Source organism: Delphinapterus leucas, chromosome 3, assembly GCF_059928025.1.
Source record: "Delphinapterus leucas isolate spDelLeu-1000000601 "Yukka" chromosome 3, BTC_Dleu_Yukka2, whole genome shotgun sequence".
In the NCBI taxonomy this organism is placed as follows: Eukaryota; Metazoa; Chordata; class Mammalia; order Artiodactyla; family Monodontidae; genus Delphinapterus; species Delphinapterus leucas.
This window is the reverse complement of record NC_143131.1, coordinates 135,069,319-135,095,719: the sequence shown is the minus strand read 5'-3', so window position 1 is coordinate 135,095,719 and position 26,401 is coordinate 135,069,319. Positions and strand designations below refer to the sequence as shown.

At 39.2% G+C, this 26,401-nt stretch overlaps 1 long non-coding RNA gene across 4 annotated transcripts in view; it reads right to left on the bottom strand.

Moving 5' to 3' along the window:
• LOC149749714 (uncharacterized) overlaps nucleotides 1-26,401 on the bottom strand; it is a 502,720-nt gene that overhangs the window by 250,125 nt on the left and 226,194 nt on the right. For all 4 annotated transcript variants that reach the window (XR_016392842.1, XR_016392840.1, XR_016392841.1 and 1 more), the window contains 2 exons: nucleotides 14,755-14,848; nucleotides 11,957-12,012 (listed from right to left, as the gene is read on the bottom strand). This is a non-coding gene — a long non-coding RNA (uncharacterized LOC149749714). The remainder of the gene's footprint in view (nucleotides 1-11,956; nucleotides 12,013-14,754; nucleotides 14,849-26,401) is intronic.

The following is a 26,401-nucleotide window of genomic DNA, read 5'->3' as shown; positions in this document are numbered from 1 at the left end:
ACCTAATGAGGTAAAAGACCTGTACTCAGAAAACTATAAGACACTGATGAAAGAAATCAAAGATGACACAAACAGATGGAGAGATATATACCATGTTCTTGGATTGGAAGAATCAATATTGTGAAAATGACTATACTACCCAAAGCAATCTACAGATTCAATGCAATCCCTATCGTATTACCAGTGGCATTTTTTACAGAACTAGAAGAAGAAATCTTAAAATTTGTATGGAGACACAAAAGACCCCAAACAGCCAAAGCAATCTTGAGGGAAAAAAACGGAGCTGGATGAATCAGGTTCCCTGACTTCAGACCATACTACAAAGCTACAGTACTCAAGACAACATGGTACTGGCACTAAAACAGAAATATAGATCAATGGAACAGGATAGAAAGCCCAGAGATAAACCCACACACCTATGGTCAGCTAATCTATGACAAAGGAGGCAAGGATATACAATGGAGAAAAGACAGTCTCTTCAGTAAGTGGTGCTGGGAAAACTGGACAGCTACATGTAAAAGAATGAAATTAGAACACTCCCTAACACCATACACAAAAATAAACTCAAAATGGATTAAAGACCTAAATGTAAGACCAGATACTATAAAACTCTTAGAGGAAAACATAGGCAGAACACTCTATGACATAAATCACAGGAAGATCCTTTCTGACCGACCTCCTAAGTGAAATGGAAATAAAAACAAAAATAAATGGGACCTAATGAAACTTAAAAGCTGTTGCACAGCTAAGGAAACTATAAACAAGATGAAAAGGCAACCCTCAGAATGGGAGAAAATATTTGCAAATGAATCAACAGACAAAGGATTAATCTCAGAAATATATAAACAGCTCATGCAGCTCAATATTAAAAAAACAAACAACCCAATCTGAAAATGGGCAGAAGACCTAAATAGACATTTCTCCAAAGAAGATATAGAGATGGCCAAGAAGCACATGAAAAGCTGCTCAACATCACTAATTATTAGAGAAATGCAGATCAAAATTACAATGAGGTATCACCTCATACCAGTTAGAATGGGCACCATCCGAAAATCTACAAACAACAAATGCTGGAGAGGGTGTGGAGAAAAGGGAACCCTCTTGCATCGTTGGTGGGAATGTAAAATGATACGGCCACTATGGAGAACAGTATGGAGGTTCCTTAAAACACTAAAAACAGAGTTACCACATGACTCAGCAATCCCACTACTGGGCATATACCCAGAGAAAACCATAATTTGAAAAGATACATGCACCCCAATGTTCATTGTTGCACTATTTACAATAGCCAGGACATGGATGCAACCTAAATGCCCATCAACAGATGAATGGATCAAGAAAATGTGGTATATATGTACAATGGAATATTACTCAGCCATGAAAAGGAATGAAATTGGGTCATTTTTAGAGACATGGATGGACCTAGAGACTGTCAAACAGAGTGAAGTAAGTCAGAAAGGGAAAAACAAATATCATATATTAACGCATATATGTGGAACCTAGACAAATGGTACAGATGAACCAGTTTGCAAGGCAGAAATAGAGACCCAGATGACGAGAACAAAAGGATGGACACCAAGTGGGGAAAGCGGGGTGCAGGTGGTGGTGGTGGCGGGGATTAATTGGGAGATTGGGATTGACATATATACAATAATATGTATAAAATATATCTATTTTTACTAATATACAAATATATTTTTACTAATTAGTAAAATAATATATCTATTTTACTAATAAGAACCGGCTGTATAAAAAATAAATAGAATAAAATTTAAAAAAAAGACAAATACCATATGATATCATTTATATGTGGAATCTAATATATGACACAAATGAACGTATTTACAAAACAGAAACAGTCTCACAGACATAGAAAACAAACTTATGGTTACCAAAATAGAAAGGGGGTGGGGAGGGATAAATTATGAGTTTGGGAGTAGCAGATATAAACTACTATGTATAAAATAGATAAACAACAAGGTACTACTGTATAGCACAGGGAAGTATATTCAATATCCTGTAATAAACCATAATGGAAAAGAATATGTATATCTATGTATAACTGAATCACTTTGCTGTACAACAGCAAAATAACACAACATTGTAAGTCAACTATACTTCATGTAAAAAATTAAAATAAACAACTAAGAATTGTTTGTAATTTGTATACTGAATATTTAGGTGTTTCTAAAGAATTTTACAGTGTTAAAATGTTTGTTCTCTTGGACACTTTAATTTTATTCCTCCAAAGAGTTTTTGTTTGGGGGGTTTTTTTGTATACATTCTCACTTTGTTTTCAGACATTTTCTTCTTAAAAACATGGAGAGGTCAACCTCAGCCAACAGATTAAATATGTGTACTGCATGAATTAAGGGAAGCTTCTTATGCTTTCTGGAGCTTTGAGCATCTCATGTTGAATCTTCTGAGTTCTAGAAAGCTCCAAATCCATTTGCTGAGGCAAGAAGAAGAAAAAATTTCTTGGAGGGTATCCAAAATAGAATTAGACTGCATTTCCAGTGGTCTTATGTTCAACGCTAGCCTTTTTGACTTGCCATGGGTCCTGCCCATCTCACTCTACTAATGAGAAAATGGCCAAGAAACAACCACAAGATTTTAGCAAACAAACTCTACTTCACTGGAGATGTGCTATTATGCACTAGACCACTGGGCAAAGCTAAAAGTGCCAAACAATTAGTCAATCAATCAATGGAAACAAGAGGTCTTTTTTTAACGATGTGAAGTGGGGAAGAACATCATTTTCTCTCTCTTGGGACTCAACCTCCACTGTGAAACAAAAACCAGAGTTCACCACCCTAATACTCTAAACCTATTGAACCAGATCAAAATCTCTGTATCTGAATATGCTGCCAGCGCAACCTGAACAGAGCCAATATTTCATCTGGTTCAAATTCATGTTCTTTTTTCTGCTCACAGAATTACCGAAGTGATTTAGTAGCCAGCATTTCTCACTTGAAGAGTCTTCAGAAATGGTGCGTGCGTGCGTGTGTGTGTGTGTGCTATGTGGTGGTGACCAAGATGAGTGCTTTTATTTTTCTTAAAGTGAAATATCTATTTCCAAAGCCGTAGTTCAGGTTCCTCCTATCTTTGGTATGTGGTAGAACAAAATTTTGTGCATTTGAGGGTTTTCTTGTTGTTGTTTTTTTTGTTACAAAACCAACACAGCTTTGAGACTTTCACATACAATAACCCAAGATAGTTCCTGCTTGCCCAGTTCCCAGATAAAAGAAAAACAAAACGAGTGTGGGGCGGTTGATCATTTTTTTTGAAACAGGATACATTTTTCCCACGTTCAGATCTGAAAATACTCAACTGTAATTTAATCTACCTTTATTAGATTACACAGTTATGTCCACAAAATTGTGGAAACCATCCTAAATTAGTAAGGGCAGGGAAGAAGCAGGCTGGATGTGAGAATTCCTGCTGCTCTTGCCTGACATGTCTTCTGAACAGAGAGGCAAGTCATGGGCAAAGCACTCGACATATCAGGGACAGGGGAGCTCAGCACCCTTTGAGTGTCCCCAGTGGGAAGCCCACCTTCTACTTCGGAGTAACCCCAGCTCTCAAAGAGTATGTTGGATGGCTGTACAACAGGTCAGAAATGGCCAGGTCATCCAAAAGCCACCCTTTACTGGTCCAAATATGCTTTATGCTTACAGAGCCCTACATAGTGTTATTGAATAAAATGTAGCACACCCAATTAAATTTGTATTTTAGAGAAATAAAGAATAATTTTTAGTATAAGTATGTCTCAAATATTGTCTAGGATATACTAATACTAAAAACAATTATTTGTTGTTCATCTGAAACACAAATTTAATTGGGTATCTGTATTTTGATTTACTAAACCTTGCAACAAACTTCAAAGCACCCCAAAAGTTCATAACATCATTTATAACAGCAAATAAAATAACCCATGTGGTAGGTAAGAATCTTAGGCTGTAAATACTGTTGTGCAACTTATATAAGCTTTTTCATCTTCTAAAGAGCAACCTTTTCTTCTTCCAAGTGCCCAAGCCAGCAGGAAATTCAGCCTCAGTCATTATGGACCCTGCACCTTTCCAGGGCCCCATGTCAATCCAGAACCTCAGGTGGTGTCCAAAGAGTAGGGGTACTGTTCGAAACTCCAGGCTATCATGGTGTCCAGTCGCTCAGTGGTCACTTTAGGTATGGGGCCTCTATCGTGAGCTCCCTGTGGGGCTAGGGGAACTTTTTTTTTTTTTTTTTTTGAGGCACAGCATCCCTGTACTTAGGAGCCACGTTTTGGCAAATGATTTTTCCATCCTCACTGACTTCTACTTAAATTCTGTGAACTCTCTTCCTTTTTCCTCTGGTTAACTTCAAAGGCATTTTCTCACTTCCGGTTGACCTCAAACATATAGTTGCTTCAGTAATTTTTAGGCTTTTATGACGAACAGGAAAAGTTTCTGTCTTCAAGTATTTCTACTCCTGCTGCCTCTTAGACACAAAATAATCCCTGAGGAAGTAATCCCTTATGGGGCTGAATACCTGCTTGAAATGGAGGAAGGTAAGAACATGGAGACTGTCCAAGATAGGTTATTGCCCAGTGAATATTCTCTTTCCCTACCCCTATTCCATCTCCACTGGAGGGGTCTTCTTCCCTTACCCATTGATGTTGGGATTAATTTAATTAATTAATTTAATTAAATTTAATTAATTTAATGATTCAGTTCTAATTCCAAGAAGATTTTAACTTAATGGGATGATAACTTGGTGTATTAATTAAAGTTCTTTTGGTTGCAAACACAAAAAGCAACTCTGGCTAACTTCCTTTAAGATATTAGGAAAACTCACAGAATCGTAAGAGTTGCCAAACAGGATTTGAAAGGAGCAGGGACGAGAGCAGCTTGTGGGATTTCAGCCCTGGGAGTCACTGAAGCTGCCACTCAAATAACTCTGCTGTGGAGATGTCTCTGTCTGCATCTCTTCATTCAGATTTCAGGTTCCTGGGATGGAGAGGCTGGTTGTCCTTGTTTAGGCCATGTCTTTGCCCCAGGATTATTCAGCCAGGGAAGACAGGACAGAGGTGCTATTGAGGAAACTGCTACGATCTGGGCAGCCACACTGATTCATGTCTCCTACATCTGGTTTGCAGTAGAGTCCCACCTTTGTGGGGGTTGGTTTGAAGTTGGTGCATAAAGCTGTAACTACCCTTCAAAGTCCATTACGCTTCTTTCTAGGGGTGGAAGATATTGCTTTTTCTTCTTTTTATCACCAAATAAAGAAGTTTTAAGACCACACTATAAAAAAATTCCCTGGTGGCGCAGTGGTTGAGAGTCTGCCTGCCGATGCAGGGGTCACGGGTTCATGCCCCGGTCTGGGAAGATCCCACATGCCACGGAGCGGCTGGGCCCGTGAGCCATGGCCGCTGATCCTGTGTGTCCAGAGCCTGTGCTCCGCAATGGGAGAGGCCACAACAGTGACAGGCCCGTGTACCGAAAAAAAAAAAAAAGAAAAAAAGAAAAATTTGAGTTGCCAGCACTAAACTCACACTTAGCCTGGAGAACTTTTGCAATTACTGCATCCCATGAAACCAATAAACATTTGTTCACGGGCCAGTGGAATAAAGGGTGGACTTGCTCACACTTTTCAAATCCTGTCTGCCTCTCTCCTCTTTTGCCAAATGCAGGCAGCTGAATTCACAGAGTTTAATGTGTATTTGATGCAACTCCGCTGTACACCAGAGATGGACTAATACAATGACCTAAACAATACAACAGCCCTACACAAACCTTAGAAGTAGGAGGCTAGTATCCCCCTTGTTAAAAAAAATTGGTGAGGGACTTCCCTGGTGGCGCAGTGGTTAAGAATCTGCCTGCCAATGCAGGGGATACGGGTTCAATCCCCAGTCTGGAAAGATCCCACATGCCGCAGAGCAACTAAGCCCGTGTGCCACAACTACTGAGCCTGTGCTCTAGAGCCCACGAGCCACAACTACTGAGCCTGTGCGCCACAACTACTGAAGCCCGCACACTCTAAGGCCTACGTGCCGCAACTACTGAGCCCACATGCTGCAACTACTGAGCCTGCGTGCTGCAACTACTGAAGACCGTGCACCTAGAACCCATGCTCTGCAACAAGAGAAGCTACCATAATGAGAAGCCCGTGCACCACAACGAAGAGTAGTCCCAGCTCACCACAACTAGAGAAAGCCTGCACGCAGCAACGAAGACCCAATGCAACCAATAAATAAATAAATAATTTTTAAAAATAAAATAAAAACTTGGGTGAGATAATAATCAAGAATCGTGTCCTGGAAGAGAGCTTTGAGGGGGCATTTTTTGGTCTTGATTCAAAAGCAATCTAAACTATATTTTTAAAAAGTCAAAACTGAGGTTTTCTTCTGCCTTCTGAAATTTCAAATTCAGAAGCAAATGAAACATTAAAAAAAAATTAAGCCCCCAAGGGCTTCACCACCTACTACTATATTACACTGTGGGGCTTTATTTGAACATATTTTGCTTTTATTGCTTTGTTCTTTTTCCTCTCTATGATTTACAAAGCAGTGTGGGAAAACGGTTAATACCGAATAAAAGTTAAAATTAAAACCACTTTTTCCACTATGGTGCTGTCTCCTTCCCACCCCCTCATCCCTGGGGGCCTGTTCAACTGAGTTTAGTAGCACAAAGGCTACTGAGTTCCAGAACTATAGTCATAATATACCTAAAATGGATTGATTTCATAGCTCTAGGACAAGATAAATTAGTTGACTACATACAGTTGATAATGTGGAGAGAACTGATAAATAATGAAACAAGCTCATTTTAAGATACCTGTAGAACTCTGGAAATTTGTGCCATTTATTAAACAATTCAGGTTAGTTCAAATAATTTTGTTTGGAGCTGAGCTTGCTTTGGGGCCCAAATAGTTTCCAAGGAGAACAACTACTGTTTATAGCCCTCTGACATGAGACTTGTTAGACTGGCAGAAAAGCTTGTTTCTCTCTGCCCACCTGAGGAATGACACCTAAATCTTTTCAACCTGAGGAGAAGAATGTGTCAGAGAGACATACACCATCCCAATCCGTGACCCAGCCCAGGCTCTGACAATCCCCCAAGTCTTTGTCAAATACTTATTATGTGCCAGGCACAGTGCTGGTCACTTTTATATCCATTTTTTGGTTTAACCCACAAAACGTTTTACACATACTAAAATCCCATTTTACACCTGAGAATATTGAGACTCACAATGATCAAGAATCTTTCCTTTGTCAGACAGTTCTACTCCCTATAATAATAATAACCAAAGCAGACAGGAAAGAGGGTTCAGAACACGGGGTAAATGTGGAAGACAAAATTGGTATCCATGAGATGAGTTAATGCAGTAACAAGTGTGTCTGAGACATAGTGCTAGGTATCTTTAGGTACCATCTTGAATCATCACATCAAGGCTAGGAAGTAGGTGGTAAAATGGGCTCTATTTTAGAGCTGGGAAAATGGAGTTCTGAGAGAGGTTAGGAAAATTGCCAGTAACTGAGCATTGCATGGTAACTCCTACAGACACGCTTGTACAATAAAACAGATATTGGTGCAAAGGACATTGAGATAAGTCAGGATAGCTTCAGGCTGCAAGTAATGACAATGAAGATTCCAAGTGGGAAGAAAGGCCTTCCACTTCAGCAAGTAAATAGGTTGTAACACACTCAGTCCAAGTATTTGATGGCATGGGCAGAAAGTTATATCCGAGTCACAGCTCAGTGGGAAGTCAAAAAGGAGAGGCTGACTGGTTGCCACGAGTCAGGGAGCTTCTCTAGGAGAAACGACATGCCACGTGCCCTGCGGCACAAGGGCACTGGGTTATGGCTTCTACTGCCAACCACACTGCAGTGTTTTCATGGGGAAGTCGGGAGGAGTGTTTGTGGATGAATAAGTCACCTTTATACCTGACCTTTTCTCCACCACTACCATCTAGCAAGCAAAGGGATTCCATTTTTAAGTCAAACTGTGCATTGGGTATCTCTGTGAAACACAAGCTGTGTTGAATTTTTAAAGGGATCAAAGCCTTACAATAAAGCAATGAACTTTAATGAGTCAGTTAGTAGAGTGGCAGGTATCAGAGAAAGGAACAGTGGGATTTAGATAACAATCTCTCCCCAAGGTGCTGGAAAATACTGAACAGAGAGATAAAATGACAAGATTCCCAGTATTTGCTTCAAAATATTGTTAGGGGTGGGGGAGGGTGATAAGAGTAGCTGGGAATATAGATAAAATTAGGTAGGCCATAAGTTGATAATTGTTGGATCTCTGTGATTAGTATGTTGGAGTTCAGTATACTCTTCTAGTTTATGTATGTTTGAAATTTTCTATTATAACTTTTTTTAAAAAGAAAAGAGTATAGATATGATCTAGTATTCTATTCCATAGAAAAACTGCATCCCACTGGGAATATAAACGTGACCAGGGGGCTGGCCTGGATTTTCTGCACAAAGTTGTGGGTTCCACCTACATCCAAACAACCTCTAGGTCCTATACCTCCAACCTCCAAAATTTATCTCCAATCTGTCCACTTCTCTCCATCTCCACTGCCACTACCCTAGTCCTGACCACCACCAACAGTGCTTGTTTAGACAACTGCTGTGGCCTCCACATTTGCCTCCCTATTTCCAGTAGGATGTCCGTTTCCAATCTCTTCTGCCTACAGGAGATGGAGTGATCTTTTCAAAATGCTAATCTGATACTCTCATGAGAAACAAGCAAGATGCACAACAGTATAGATAACTTTGTATAAGAAAGGGGAAACCACATACATGCTTACACACACATATGTATATACTATTTGCTTATATCTGCAAAGGAAAATTCTGGAAGATAAACCAAAAACTTATCAAAATACAAGAGAAGGAAGTGCACAATTGAGGACATAGGTTGGCAGCAAAACTTGTCTGAATGTGTCCTCTTATAAATCTTGACTTTGGAATCACGTAAATGTTTACACATTCAAAAAATAACATTAAAGTAAAATAAGAGATTTCTAAAAATTAAAACCAAATTAAAATGAAAAAGATAAAAACGACTTTTTATTAACCACACGAAGAAAATAATTATTTCAAGTAACTTTCATAAAAGTATTTTGACTTTACATTCTTATGAAATATATTTTAAGAATCAAGAAAAGTTGCAAATAAATCTTAAACTTCACTCAGTAGTCTTATTGTTAGTATTAGGTTGAACCATATGAAATTGCCAATATTTTACCATTTTTGACTATAAAATGACAATTTCTTATATTGCAAGTATACTGATAGGTTATTATAAATATAGTAATATTATTTTACACTATAAATCTAACATATTTTACATGTAATGTAAGATAATTCATATAAATATATTCTAAATATAGTATAAATTATAGCAATATTGGTATTACTTTTAGAAATATTTTGTATATATTGTAGGATAAAACAAATTATTAATCATATTAATGTTGTTAGAACAAAGATTTTTAGCAAAATAAGACAACTATTATTTTAGAAGTTAATAAATACCTTAATTTTTAATTGAGATAAAATTGACATATAACATTATATAAGTTTGAGGGGTACAACGTGTTGGTTTGGTACATTTATATATTGCAATATGATTACTACAGTGACATAGTAATCATTATCTCCTTTGTGTTGAGAACAGTAAAAATCTAGTCTAATTAGCAACTTTGAAGTTTACGCTATAGCACTGTTGACTACAATCACTAAGCTGTGAATTAGATCTCCAGAACTTACTTGTCTAGTAGTTGCAAACTTGTACCCTTAAATGACATCTCCCAATTTCCACACCCCCCAACCCCTGGTAACCATCATTCTACTATGTTTTTACACATTCAACTTTTTTAGGTTGCACATGTAAGTGATAGCATACAGTACCTGTCTTTCTCTTTCTATCTCACTTAGCATAATGCTCTAAAAATAAATTGAAAATATCAGTGTGAACTCATGATTCTTTTTCAAAAATACTTATTCCTAATCGTCCACTAAAAAGGCCTAGAAGCAATGGTGACCCAGGAATAATGAGTAAGCCCAGGACCCAGATTGTGGGCTCTAAATACCTTCCTACTAAAAGGAAGCAGAAATGCATGTAGAAACGGCAGGAAATAGAATAACTGAGTTGGGGATATGTTATTGTATAAGGAAGCAAGGAAACTATTAAAGAGTAATGAGGTCCAGTTAAAAAAACAAAGATCTGACATGAGGGACTTCTCATTGGCTAAAACAAGACATTTTATGCCTCAAGAGAATTATGACTAAAATTGATTAAAACACATTGAATATATAAAAACCATACATTCAAAATGATACTCAAAAAAAGAGAAAGTAAAAAGAAAAGGAAGGGGAAAAAAAGGAAAGAAGGAGAAAAACACATCATTGGACACAATTAGCACTAACTAGGTCACCAACACCTTACTCTGCAAACTTGCAATTAAAGGAAAAGAAACAAATATATATCCTGCCTTTCCTGGAGGAAGTGTATTCCAGAGTAGCACAATAGTCCTAGTTGATGCGGGAAATTTTTTATCTTTTAGGGAGGGATTCTAACTAACAAATGTATTAGGAAGGATAGCATTAGAAATTCATCATTCTGCAATTCTTAATGAAATAATTGATTCAGACAGTGATCATCAGTGGACGAAATCATTGGATTAAAGATTGATGAGGAAATTTACAATGAAGGGAGGTAGGCTTTTACCCCCTTGAATGTTAAACCAATGTTGCTTTCCTAGGATAATTCTCACTTGATCAAAATCTCTAATTTTTTATGACACTGGATTTGGTTTGCTAATATTTTGAGGATTTTTATGTCTATATTGAGGACATTGACCTAAATTTTTTATTTGTGTTATGTCTTTGGCTTTGGTATCAGAGTAATACTGGTTTCATAAAGTGAGTTGGGAAGTGTTGCTTCCTCCAGTATGTTCTGGAAGAATTTGTGAAGGATTGCTATTATATCTTTAAATGTTTGACAGGATTCACCAATGAAGCCATCTAGGCTTAGGCTTTTTTTCCAGGAAGATTTTTAATTACTAATTCAATTTCTTTACTTGTTATGGGTCTATTCAGATTTTTTATTTCTTCTTGGGTCAGTTTTGGTAATCTGTATCTTTCTAAGAATTTAAATATTTTTCATTTGGTCTATTTTTTGGTATAAAGCTATTCATGGTTTTCTCTTATCTTTTTAATTTCTGTAGAGTTAATGGTGATATCCTCTATTTCATTCCTGATTTGATGATATGTGTCTTTTCTTTTCCTTACTCTAGCTAAAGGTTTGGTCAATTTTGATGATCTTTTCAGACATTCAACTTATGATTTCATTGATTTCCTTAACTTTTTGTTGTGTATTTCATTGACTTGCCCGCTAATCTTTATTATTTACTTTCTTCTCCTTACTTTGTGCTTACTTTGCTCTTCACTTTCTAGATTCTTAAGGTGGAAGATCTGGTTACTGATTTGAGATTATTTTTGTTTAACATAGGTATTTAAAGCTATATATTTCCCTCTTAGCACTGCTTTAGTTGCATCCCATAAATTTTGATATATTTTGCTTTCATTGTAAATCAATTCAAATTTCCCTTGTAGTTTCTTCTTTGATCCATGAGTTATTTAGAAATGTGTTGTTTAATTTCCAAACATTCGTGGTTTCTCAAATTTCTTTCTGCTGTTGATTTCTAATTTAATTCTGTTGTGGTTGGAGAACATACTTTGTGTTATTTCAATTCTTTTAAATTTATTGAGACATTTTATGGCCTAGTATATGATCTATTCTGGAGAATGTTCCATGTATGCTTGAAAAGCATGAATATACCAACCAATTACTACAAGTGGGACAACTAGACATTATGCACCTTATGATCTGATGCAATATATTAGTCAAAATGGACAAGATTATGCTGCAATAACAAATATACCTAAATTTCAGTGATTACTTACCTAATCAGGGCCCAGGCTGATAGAAGGGCATCTCAACATATCCTCCCATGACCACACTGGCAGAGGAAAAGGAAAAAGGCAAATCATATACTGGCTCTTAGAGCTCTTCCCAGGAACATATACGTTTTGCTTCCACTCATTTAATTAACCAAAACAAGTCACATGATCACAGTTAATTTTAATGAGGCAAGGAAGTGCTATTCTACCATACACTGGGAAGGAGACCTGAACATTTTTGGTGAAAAGTGCTTATAATTGGCACACTACTATGAAATACTCCTGCCAAAATCTGCTGAACCCAAATCTAATCAAAATTTTAGAGTTATCTTCCAATTTATAGGAAAACTGTGGTATAGAGGAACAAGTTAAATGACACCATAAATAAGCAAAAAGACAAATCTAATTCTTTTCAGAAAACCTGTGATATAAAAAAAAAAAAGGATTAAAAAGACCAAGAGGCTTAAAATTGAATGTAATACGTAGGCATTTTTTAGGTCCTGATTTCAACCAACTAAGAGGACATTTGAGACAACTATAGAAATCTGAATATGGAGTGAGTGTTAGATAACACCAAGGAATTAGTAATGTTAAGAATGATAATGCCATGGTAGTCTTGTTAAGAAAATATCCATATTTTTACAAGATGCATTCGTAGGCATGTAAAGATTCAGTTATGTCTGTGATTGTTTTATAATACTTTAAAATTCTTAAGCAGAGAAAAAATTGATAGATGAGGCAAATGTGGCAAAATCTAGATATTTATGGAATCTAAGTCGTAGGTATATGCAAGTATATTAAAGTATGCTCTCTGCTTTTGTGTATATTTTAAATTTATTTAATAAAAATATTTTAAAAATTTAATCTGATCATGTCACTTCTTTGATTAAAACCTTTTATTGGCTTTGGTGGTTGAAGAGAAAGTCCAAATTCATCACAACGCTCTTCATATTCAGCATCTGTTTATCCTCCTCCTCATCATCATCTTCTTCGTGGTGACACTTTTATTGAACACTTACCACGTGTCCAGCACTAAGTTGAGCCCTTTGCCTGCTTTACTGTTTTTTGTTTTTGTGTTTTGTGGTACGCGGGCCTCTCACTGTTGTGGCCTCTCCCATTGTGGAGCACAGGCTCCGGACACGCAGGTTCAGCGGCCATGGCTCACGGGCCCAGCTGCTCCACGGCATGTGGGATCTTCCCGGACCGGGGCATGAACCCGTGTCCCCTGCATCGGCAGGCAGACTCTCAACCACTGTGCCACCAGGGAAGCCCTGCTTTACTGTTTTTAATAACACAAAAACCAGAGTTATTTTGTCATCCACTTTTTGCAGATGAGGAAACTAAAGTACGGAGAGGTTCAACAACTAGTCCAAAATCTCATAGCTAACAGGTTGGGAAACTGGGATTTGAACCCAGGCAGGCTGACTCCATCACCCATGCCATTAACCCCTTGATTTTATGCCCACCTGGTATTTCTCTCTCTTGTATGCCCACAAATTAGTATGGTGCTTAGCACATGGTAGAGGCTTAAAATTTTTTTGTTAAATGGGTGTTGTTAGCTAGGTTTCTGTCACTTTTTCAGTTTCCTTATCTTCTCATTAATTATCTTGTAAATAGTTATTTTCCTGTGGATATTGCATTGCTGTCAGATGACCCATAAGTACTTGCTGAAAAGGAGCATTACAAACATAGAGAGAAAATACCCCCCAAGTCCTTTCCTCAACATGGCCTTTCCTTATGACCCTCTTGGGTTCTCTCAATGACTTTTGCTCTCAACATATTGCAATGTAATTCTTTGTTTATATATTTACCTCTTGTCTAGTCTATGAGTTCTGAGAGGCCAGGGACTCTATCTTACGTATCTCACCCTCCAGTGCCGAACACAGTAATTGGCATGCCCTGAGCTGTTAAGTTTATTGAGTGGATCAGTGCACAAGAGCTACTAAAGAACTCCTGTATATCCTTCAAAGCCTAGCTCAGATGTTGTTTCTGTAAAAACTTCCTGCTGCCTCCCAAAGTTAATCTGTCCCTCCTCTGTGCCATTATTTTACCCTCTGAACACATTTATAATTTCCTTCATATTGCGCTGTACTTTTTTTTTTTTTGGTCCACTTGTCTTCCCAACCAGACCATGAGCTTTGCAAATCTGGGACTGTGCTTTATTCATCTCTGTCTTACTAACACCCAGCAACATTCTTTGGCACAGAGCAGGGGCTCATTTTTTGTTCAAATGCAAAACTATCAAAACTTTCAAAATTACCAAAATGTACAATTATTAATATAGTCATATATTGTCTTTAGCATATATTACAAATAAAGGAATGTTTTACATTCTGTCTTAGAAAAAATCTCTGATGTGACTTAGGAAATGGGACACGCTCCTTAGTAGAATAATACTATGGACACACTCCTTAGTAGAATAATACTATCACCACCATTTCAAGTCTTCTGTCACTTTCTGCTACTTGCCTTTGAAATATAAGCTAGTCATGGTCACTTTGTATTTATGTTGCTTCTTCTCTGCTAAAGTTGCAATATGTCACATGCCATTAATTTATTTGTTATTTTTCAAAAGATTCCCATGTGGGAAATTTGATGACCATAACTGGGGAGATAAGGTTGGAGAAAGAATAAAGCAAATGAATACGGCACTGTGGAAAGACTGGCAGCCTGCTTTTCCCTCTGTAACTTTGGACAAGCCATTTCCCTCCTTTGGGCCTCAGGTTCCTCATCTGTAAAATCTGATTTCACCAGATGATCCCAGAGCCTCTCCTATGTTCTAGAATCTATGACATCTTTACCTCAAAGAAGTCAAAGAAAAGGCAACAACAGACTTCTGCAGCAGTCTGGTCTCGTGCACTGGAGAGATATCTGTTTGACCAGGTGATCACCCCACTGGAAGAGGAAAAACAAACACAAAGCTGTTATCTGGCTAGCACAGGACCTGACTTTGCAGCTTATCTTCTTATCACAGGTAGGATGGGGAGTAACCTGGAGTGATGATTCACAGTCGTTCTGACCATGTGCAAAATCAAATACACCATGGAATAAACAGAAATACAGGGCCTGTCTAGGAAGAAGGAGAGAAAGTACAATAGGTCCAACTTAACACTGGACCTTCCCACCCCTACCCCTGCTGCAACCACATGTTGGCCCAGTCTTCAAGGTCAGCAAACTTCTTCTGCCTGTTGTCCATGGCAGACACTGCTAATTGATTACAGTACTATTTTCTTCTAAAGCCAGACTGGGAATCTTTCACAACACAGTGCTGCTCCAAACGCCAACAACTGTTTGGAGTTGGAATGTCAGCTGAGATCTATTTGCCATCCTGGGCTCAAATTTCCTCCTTATTCCTGCAAAGAAAAGTACTACAAAGAGGGTTGTAATTTTAACTAAATAAGGGACCTTGGGCAAGTTCTTTACTTTGCCTCTGATTTGTAAATGGAGAATTCCCTAGTCCCCTCCATTCAAGCATTCTGTGTTTCGGGGATTCTAGAAGTTCTCATCTCTTTTGGAAAATAGGAGCATTTATATGACACTGCTATGCCAAAGCTCAGCTTCTCCATGACATGGTAGCATTTAGGCAACCTGGACTGTATCTGGACACATCCAACATGACAAGTGTTAGGTGTCCACACAACTGCAGGGGCCATGACGTATCGTTTATTAACCCTCCCCGACTCCTAGACAAGTTCTCTGGAGTCGTAACAACCAGATTAAACTCAAGCGAAGCTTGACTGACAGAGTCAAAGAAAACCCACAGGGCTGTCACCTGTTAAGCAGTCAATGCTAGCATCTTCCTTGGCAAGAAAGTACATTTTCTTGTCTGGCTTCAGCCTTAAATTGCTTGTATTTGTCCTGGAGGCTAGATCAATAATCTCAATCTCTCTCTCTCTCTCCCTGCTTGTAGATCTGAAATAATTTTATATGAAGAAAAGTAAGGCAAATGGCAGAGCAGCAGAGGGTAGAAAAGTCAGTATGTAAGAATGCTAATAGGAAGAATAATACATAATATTTATTGTGTGCTTTTTGTGTGTCAAGCACTGCATTATCACATTTAATCTTGACAACCTAAGAGATATGTACCATCATGTATCTCCATTTTACAGAGGAGGAAATTTAGGCACAGGGTGTTAATGAATTTTTCTAGGGTGCTATAGTGTTTTTGTTACAGAGGGAAATGTGAGTCAGGTCTCTCTGACTTCTTCCATCACACCACACTGACTCTCCCAATTCAACACTGAAGAACTTTCTCAAACCACCTCAGGTGCATTAGTCAAGTCTCGTTCAGTGTAAATAACAGAATACTCAGTATCAGGAAACTGTTCTTCTTCATCTGTTGGCTCTGTTTTCACTCTATTCTTAGGCAATCTGTCCCTTCAAGGTGGCAAGATGGCTACCATCAGCACCAGACCTTCAGCAACCCCAAGAGGAGAAATGATTCTCTCTCTCCTTGGTCCTAGTAAAAACCAAGGATTGTGTCTTTTTGGCCTGGCTTCCAGAGTCCCTACCTCTGAAGCATCACTACGGCCAACTGAAAAGAAATGACTTGATTGTCCAGACGTGCGTCAACTGCGCATCCCTGGAGGTAATGGGAGAAACACGCCTCCAAGTTGCAGGGGCTAAAAATTCGGAGGGGATATTCTCCTGAGCAAACTTCAGGTATGGTGTCTTGAAGAAAAGTGGATGGGTATCACCAAGCAGGCAAAAACATTAGATGTCCACTCACTAAACTTGTATCTATGCAACACCACAATATTCCCAAAGAATTGGCCTTGTGGTCATGCTGTATATAGCAGTTAGAAGCTTTGTTCTGGTCACATTCTAGAAGTTTAGAATTTCTCCTGGTACCGGAACTTGGGCCCAGGTGTAGTGTATTAATACTGTCATCCTAGGCAGCCTCTCCATTGTTCCTCCTTTTGCACCTCCAGCCAACGCTTCATAAACCCCCACAGGCAGAAACAAGGGCAACTTTCTCTCCTCATTCTGGAAGAGGTTGCACTTTTGCCCTAAGAAAGTTTTAAGTACTGCCTTGTCACTACACTGGGTGGTAGGAGGGACTCTACCTCCCCTTCAGTGACTTGCTACTCAGATTAGTTTCATTGTTCTTCAAATCCTATTTGTAATTCAAGGCCAGGTTCTCATCCACCTTCTCCATGAAGCTCTTTCCAGTCTTTCCACTGTAGCACTTATCCAGTTCTCTCTCATGATGCAGGATTTTCTTTCTTTAAAAAGATTTTTTAAATTTCAAAATGTTTGATGCATACAAAAGAGTACTTGTAATATATGTGCAACTTGTAAAGCATAATTATAAAAAAAAAGTCCATGAACCTACCACCTGATGTAAGAATTCTCTGTTTTGGCTGGTGTTTAGGAATGCAATTGATTTTTACATTTTAATCTCACGTCCGGCCACTTTCTTATTCACTTGTTATTATCTTCCTATAACTCTGTTTTCTTCATGTCTTACGGCTTTGCTTAGATATATAGAATATATAAGTTTCATGTGTAAAACATTATATTTCAGCTTCTGTATACACTACAGCGTGTGCACCACCAAAAATTTAGTTTTCACCCATCAGCATGCCGTTGACCCCTTTTACCCATTTTGCCCTCCGCCGCCCTTCCCCACTGGTAAGAACTACTCTGTTCTCTGTATCTATGTGCTTGTTTCTGTTTGGTTTGGTTTGTTTATTTATTTATTTTTGGTTGGTTTATTTTTTATAATTTACATATAAATGAAATCATATGGTATTTGTCCTTCTCCATCTGACTTATTTCACTTAGCATAATACCCTCTGGGTCCAACCATGTTGTTGCAAACGGCAAGATTTTATTCTTATTTATGGCTGAGGAATATTATATTATATGTGTATATACCACATCTTCTTTATCCATTCATCTATTGATGGGCATTTATATTGTTTTCATATCTTGGCTATTGTAAGTAATGCTGTGATGAACATAAGGGTGCATATATCTTTTCGAATTAGTGTTTCGTATTCTCCAGGGAAATACCCAGATGTGGAATACCTGAATCATATGGTAGTTCTATTCTAAATTTTTTGAGGAATTTTAATACTGTTTTCCATAGTGGCTGCTCTAATGTACATTCCCACCAACAGTGTATGAGGGTTCCTTTTTCTCCACATCCTCACCAACACTTCCTATTTCTTGTCTTTTGGATAATAGCCATTCTCATGGGCGTAAGGTAATGATATCTCGTTTTGTTTTTCACTAATAATTAGAGATGTTGAACACTTTTTCATATGCCTATTGGCCATCTGTATGTCTTCTTTGGAACAATTCCAGACAATACTGAATAGAAACTGTGTTAATAGGTAGACTGTGGTGGATGATGTAATGTACTAGCCGGACAACCCTTTGAGAATCAAAGATTCATTTTCACAGCTGCTGGGAGTGCTGCTGGAAAATGTCCCTCAGTTGTGAGTCCTTTCTGGGGATCGCCTTGGTTGAAGAAACCTGTCACACTCAAGGTATGGTTCCTCCTAGGACCAACCCTCATCCAATGACTGACTGACAAGATGGTATAAAAGCCTAGCCTCTTTGTCCCAATTGGGTACACTTCTAAAGGGCCATCCTGGCTCTAGAACTCTGTGAGTTTGGTTGAGGTCTTCATTAGAAATGTTTCCTAGCTCAATTTCTCCCTCTGCCTAAGCCAGCTTTCTTCCTCTCCCTTCCACATATATCGATCTCAGGAGAACTCTTCAACAAGCATTTTGTAGGCTGACCTCTCTCAGGTTCTGCTTCCTGTGGAACACAGCCTGTGACAGCTTCCTTACCTGGGTCCTCAGTTGCAAGAGAATGTTAGTATATCACCACGAAGAATAAGATTGCAGTAGGGGTTTTGAGAGGTATCCTTTATTTGCTTAAGGGAATTCCCTTCTCTCTCTCATATGCTGAAAGTTTTTATTATAAAGGGGGTCATTTTTCTTCCCCCCTGAAACACAACAGTGGTTCTGTGATGAGGATGTGCTGGAGGTAAATTTCCCCAGTTTATCTGAAAATATTTTTTGTTTATCCCTCATTCTTGAAAGATAGTTTTTAACTAGCACAAAATTTTAATCTGACAGTATTTACTCTCAGCACTTTGAAAATTGTTTTCCTCTGGGATTTGATACCCACTGTTACTACTGAGAAATCAACATCAGTCTTTATAGGGGGGTACATATTTTCTCTCTCTGGCCATTTTTAAGATTTTTTTCTTTGTCTTTGATTTTTCTTCAGCTTCACTATAGTGCATGTAGATATGAGTTTCTTTTTATTTATCCTACTTATTATACACTGTGCTTCCTGCATCTGTAGACTCAGGTTGGTTATCAATTCTGGGAAATTCTCAGCCATTATCTCTATGAATAATCCCCTCCTCTATTCTCTTGTCCTGGGTCTCTGTTAGACAATGCAAGCAACGATACTTCCTCTTTCTATTTTCCGTTTCTTTCAATCACTTATATTTCCCATCTCCTTGTCTCATTTTATTTATATTTTTATTTTATTTTTGGCTACGTCAGGTCTTAGGTGTGGCTCACGGGATCTTCGTTGCGGCACGCAAGCTCTTCGTTACAGTGTGTAGGCTTCTCTCTAGTTGTGGCGTGCGGGTTTTCTCTCTCTAGTGGTGCACAGGCTCCAGGGCTCGTGGGCTCCGTAGTTGTGGCACACAGGTTCCAGAGCATGTGGTCTCTGTAGTTTGTAGCACATGGGCTCTCTTGTTGAGGCTTGCGGGCTCAGTAGTTGTGGCACGCGGGTTTAGTTGCACTGCGGCACGTGGGATCTTAGTTCCCCGACCAGGGATCGAACCTGCGTGCCCAGCATTGGAAAGCAGATTCTTTACCACTGGACCACCAGGGAAGTCCCTCCTTGTCTCTTTATGGTGTATTCTAGGTAATTTCTTCAGCTCCGTCATCTGTAAGGTAAGTTTACTTATTGTCTTTCAAGCTATTCTTACTATACTATTTAGCCCTAACACAGGCTTAGTAGCAATAATTATAATCTCTAAAATGTTCACTTTTTTCATAGTGGCTTGGTCACACTGATAGCTAATTCATCAAATAAAAATATTTCATTTAAAATATATTTTATACATAGTTATTTTATAACCTATATATGGTAATTTCAAAATCTAAAGTCCTTGGGAATCTAATTAAAATTAAATTTGGTGATTTTGATTACTTTTTACTCATGGTGGCTTATCTCTTGTGTTTTTGGTGATTTTTTTAAATTGTGAGCTTATATTTCGCTTAATTTAATGGGAATCATGGGATTAGTAAAGACAGAAAGAGACATGAGCTCTCTTCTAAAAAAAGAGGGAGAGACACGAGATCTTGTGCATGCACCAAGGAAAGGCCATATAAGAATATAACCCCGAAGAGAGCCTTCACCAAGAACCTAACCATGCTGGTACCCTGATCTCAGACTGCCAGCCTTCAAAACCAAGAGAAATAAATGTTGTTTAAGCCACTGTCTATGGTATTTCATTATAGCAGCCCAAATTGCCTGAGATGTACATATACACTCAGAAACTATTTTCTGTTTTTGTTGTCATCCATCTTCTTATTTTAAGCAGTGTCAAACCTACTAGGTGCTAAATAAACTTTTTTTTTTTTTAAATCAGTGGATCCATGAAAGGCTTTGTAGATGAATCTCTTTGCATCTTCCTTGCCTGGTTCTGTTTCAGCAATGATTAATTGTTACCTCTTCCTGCTCTGGGTCTTGTCCCTTCCCAGTCAAGAAGCTCCAGCATTTGGGATCAAGCCATTATTCATTTCTTTTCACTGATCTCTACTAATTTCAGAGTTGAACATATTTTAATCAGGGATCAGATCAGCTCCTTGCAGAGAGGAATTTCTATTCCCTTCTTTCAAATGTAGATCCAAGGGCAGTGTTCACAAGAAGACCCCGAGGCAAAAAATGCTCCTCTGGCTTCCTCCCACGTCAAGAAGCTCATTCTGGTACAGGTCCCATGTAAATCTCAAATCAGATGCTACCCGTCAAAAAATATCATTTGAATCTAGTGCTGCTTTAGCATGAGGCCTACTGAACTGTTCATTTTATTGGCTGTCTGAACACTAGCTTTTACAGTTCCACTATGGGAAGCCTAAGAAAAATAACTCAGCAGAGTCAGGGAAGAGCAAGCAAGAAACAATGCCCACATAGACAATTTTAATGGGGCTCAGCTATTTTGAAAGTGTCTAGCAACTGCCGTGGGGTGCTCCTGCAGTTCTGAATGGGTGTGTTCTAGCATTGCCCTGAAAGAAGGAAGGAAGACACTAGGGCCAAACTACTGACCCATTTTCCAAGGGCAAATCGCTTCATTGTGGGGGACACCGGACAGATGCTTTCTCAGGACAGCCAGGGGTGGACAAATTAACGAGATGGTGGCATTTTTGCTTTTACCCTACAAGCTCCAACTGTGATATTTTCTTGGAATCCTCAGATAGATCCCTCTTCATCCTTAACCCAATCCCACGTCAACAGAACTCTGACCTGATTCTACCAAGTAGTGAGAACTTGCTTCTCTCCTTCTTTGTTTTCTTGCCTGGCCAGCATTTTGCAGGACTGGGTTAAGATTCCTGGTGTACTCCCTGGAGCCAGAGAATTTGCTGCCCCAATGTTGTTGAGTCTCTGTTCATTTCAAGTGTCCCGGTGAGGGGAAATTAGAGGGACTTGTGTTTAGCTGAGAAGGAAATCTCATCACATGGGAGAGAGGGAGGAGGATGAAGGAAGAAGAGAACAGAGCCAACAAAGTAAAAGCCCGAAGGCCATGGTTGGGCTGGAAAAGAGGATCAGCAAGAGGTAGTGGTTAAGGTAAACAAAACCTCATTCAAATCCCAGCACTCCTCCTTCCTGCCTGTGGGACTTAGAGGAAGTTGCTTAGTTTCACTTTCCTCTTCTATGAAATGATATAAAAGGGACTCCCTGGTGGCACAGAGGTTAAGAATCCGCCTGCCAATGCAGGGGACACGAAGTCCGTGCGCCACAACAACTGAGCCTGCACTCTACAGCCTGCGAGCCACAACTACTGAGCCCGTGTGCCACAACTACTTAAGCCCACGCTCCTAGAGCCTGTGCTCCACAACAAGAGAAGCCACCGCAATGAGAAGCCCGTGCACCGCAACGAAGAGTAGCCCCCCGCTCAACACAACTAGAGAAAGCCTGCGTGCAGCAACAAAGACCCAACACAGACAAAAAAAAAAAAAAAAAAAAGATATAAAAATATCATTTTGCTGTAAGAAAAGTGCAGTGCATAAAACATACTGACTGATCTCTTAGTAAATTATTACCTGTTATTATTATGATTATCCCTTCCTCTAGATTGGATCTTCCTGTTTTTCTAAGACTGAGTGCTAGCTACACATCACAGGCACTATTATTGTTTTAGGTGATAATTTGGTATAATTTGAGGAAGCAGAAAAACCACCACCACCACCACCAAATAACTCCCTGACCAGCCAGGTGAATGGGGCCTGAAATTCCGACCTTTGGAGTTAATCCAATGGGCAGGAAACTTCCTCCATTACCTATTTGTCATTTAATATAAATATATTATCCAAGAGTCTATAGTATCCTAAGGCCAAGAATCTTAATTCCTGCATTACACAGTCATGTTTTATTCTATTTTCTTTCTTTTATTGGGGGAGGAGTGCTTTTCTGATTACTCTCAGACAATACAAAGTGCCCTGATGACTTTAACTCCTGGAATGCAGTCTTGCTTGGTCCTAAGAAGGTCAAAAGATCAAAGCTGCGACCTTCACTCGTATTTGTCACCCACCCTCAACTACGCTGGGGCTGTGGGAGAGGGACCAGTATCTTTCTTTCTCCATCCTCCCCACTGCCCACCTGGTTTTCCTCACTCATGGCCCATGTCTGGTCCACAGGGATCCCTGACTGGAAAATTCTGGGAGTTCCAGACGATCCCAGCACAGCCACCTCTCCTCAGCTTACCCATGGTTCTAACCAGTCCTTCTCTCACCGTTCAGATTCAGGCCCTGTGTGCCGTCAAGCCCCCTGGCTACCTTTCAAGTTGCAGGAAAAAGCCTCAGGTTAGAGGAAAGTGGACTGAAGAGGAGAGTAAGACTGCAGCTCAGCTTTCTCCAAAAAAATGCTCACCACAAATCCTCTCTCCCAGCACTTTTATACCCTCACTATGGGATTTAAGAGTCACCTAACCAATTCCCAAAGAAAATTTCTGCATTATGATCTGCCTCAACTGACTGTAGCATTTGAGGTCTCAGTTAAAACTTGTAGTTTAACACATTGTTACATAAACCTATCCCCAAGGGCACCATGGTAAATGTGGTGTGTCTTCTCAGAGCACGAATATTAGTCACAGATTTGTGGTGGGAAGGGTGGGGACTGGAGGAGGGCTGTACAGGGTAGGGGTTTGACTGCTTTACCTGTTAAGAAATACAAATTAAAAATTAAACCAGGGGCTTCCCTGGTGGCGCAGTGGTTGAGAGTCCGCCTGCCGATGCAGGGGACATGGGTTCGTGCCCTGGTCCGGAAAGATCCCGGCCCGTGAGCCATGGCCGCTAAGCCTGTGCGTCCGGAGCCTGAGCTCCACAACGGGAGAGGCCACAACAGTGAGAGGCCCGCGTATCGTAAAAAAAAAAAAAAAAAAAATTAAACCAGATTATATTGTGGAGTAGAAAGCAAAGTTGAATGCATATTAAAGTATAACCTGAGACTTCAAAGAAATGTCTCAGTTGTGATGGCTTTTGCAAGCAAAGCCTCCAGCCCACCTCCACTCTCCACCACCTCCAGGAATGAATGTTCACACGTCCCTCCTATTAGGTGCTAAGGGTGGGTGGGAGGAGGCACTCCTTGCAGCTCTGCGTGAAGACATTTTCAGCTATTTACTAATTATAGTGGAGATAGTAATCAAGTCACCCAGAAGTTGCACTGGCCTACCGACATTCATTTTCACATTTTTTGCAGACTTGTATATTAAATTATCAGGGATGAGGAAACAGAACAATAGGCTGTTGCTTTGTGTTTTTTGACAGAATATGGGAAATAGGTTCAGAGTACGAAAAAAAAACTCTTAGAACTGTGCTGTCCAGCATGGTAGTCTCTAACCACACGTGGCTGCTGAGCCCTTTGTAATGTGGCCAGTCCAACTGAGATGGGCTGGCATGTAAAGTACAGCCTAGATTTTGAAGAACTAGTATAAAAAAAAGAAGGGAAACTATCTCATGGATAAGTTTTCATGTTGATTATATGCTGAAATGGTCATGTTTGGATATACTAAGTTAAATAAAATATATTATTGACATTAATTCTACTTTAAAATAAAAGAACTTTAAAAAACAGTGGCTATCAGAAAATTTAAAATCACATATATGACTCGTATTTGTGGCTTGCATTCTAGTGCTGTTGCATAGCTCTGTCTTTTGATGATCTAATCCAATGCTCAGCAAACTATGGCCTGTGGGCCAGAATCCAGCCCACTATCTGTTTTTGTCAATAAAGTTACAGTGGACACAGTTACACCATTTCTTTGCATATCGTCTGTATGAGTGTTTTCATGCTATAAGATTTGAGTTGTTGCAAAGGGACTGTACGGGCTGCAAAGCTTAAAATATTTATTATCTGGACCCTTTATAGAAAACGTTTGCAGATTCCTGATAATCCAACTATATTTTCCAAGGGAGAAAGCAAAGCCCAGAAAGAGAAAGTGACTAAACCAACGGCCCGTGAACACGTGAGGCAGAGGCAGGGCTGCACCTGTTCCTCCTCCTTGCATTACACTGTGCCTCAGCTTACTTGATGGGGCTAAGATGGAGGAAGTTATTCTGTGTAGGAGGATGAACTCAGCCTCCACTTCACAGTGAGAGACTCAGTTCCATCCCAGGGCACAGAAGGGCTCTGAACAAAAAAGCAAGGCACAAGGAAAAGGCTCACAGAGAAGGCTAGAGCCCACCTTGGGGCTGTGGGACTAGTGGGAGTTCCAAGGCTAACTCTCCTACCATACTACTACTTTGTTTCATATTATTTCAGAAATATCTTCACTGGGTCACAGATTAGTGCTATTTCCACTACATCTTAGAGAGTTGATGAAAAAAAAAAATCCCACTCCATTTAAAAAATATTGCTGAATTATTTACAAAACGCTTTTCAAAGATCTGACCCTTATATTACTCAATGGCCTTTAACAAGGATAAACCACATGACATATTTCTCCTAGGACTTAGAGAAAGGAAAAATGTGGTCCCTCCAGATGGACTTGCATAGGTTTTTAAATAATAGAATGAGAATTCTATACCTCAATATGTTGCTAATTTTGTGTGGGCTCCCAGGATGACTGGAGCTAAACCTGCTTAATTTCAGTTACTAGCTCATCCAAGGGGTCTTGTGATGGTTAATTTTATGTGTCAAATTGACTGGTGCATGGCGTGTCTAGATATCTGGCTAAACATTATATCTGGGTGTGTCTATGAGAGTGTTTCCAGATGAAATTAGCATTTGAAATCAGTGGACTCAGTAAAGCAGACTGCCCTCCCCCATGTATGTGGGCACAATCCAATCTGAATAGAACAAAAGATGAAGGAAGGGAGAATTTGTTCCTTGTTGGCTGGGACATCAGTCTCCTGCCCTCGGACTGAGACTCACACCATCAGTTTCCCTGGTTCTCAGGCCTTTACATTTGGACTGAACTACACCATCGGCTTTCCTGAGTCTCCAGCTTGCAGGTGGCAGATCTTGGGACTTTTTAGCTTTCATAATTGAATGAGTCAAGTAGGAGATATATATATATATATATATATATATATATAGCTTCTGTTTTTCTGAAGACCCCTGACTACTACAGGTCTATTACATTATACCCTTCCTTCAGTCTCACCCAACTTTTATTTACTAGCTCATTTCTTTCCACACTTACTGTTACTTCCTTTGTGCTTTTTTCAACAAATACTTATTTAGGGCCAACTAAGAGCCATAACCTTGAAATACAAAAAGAAATCGTTTCTATTCTCAAGGAATTTACAATATAAGTGCTAAAGTGAAGAAAATCACTTACCCACCGGAAATATAATCTATAGTGGCAACCAACCTTTTGAGTGGAGTAGGTGATACCCTTTACAATGTGATATCATGAACTGTGAAGAAGTCTCCCTGCTACGCTAAATAATACTGCTTTCTCCTAGGAGCTATAATCAGGAGGGTAGATACATGATTTATATATGGCCACTCCCAATTTCTGTGCCCATGGCAGATATCACAAGGTACCATAGCACTATTCTTCACAACCCTATTGTATACAGGATATGACATGAATCAGACAGCCACTGACCATCTCCAAACATCCACAAATAAAGGATCAGTCATCGTGATACAATTTCAGCTTCTTATTAAAGAGTAAATAATTGTGGGAGGAGTAAAGCTAGATGGAAAGTGATATCAGCCATGAACAATTTAGTGCAAGTTAAA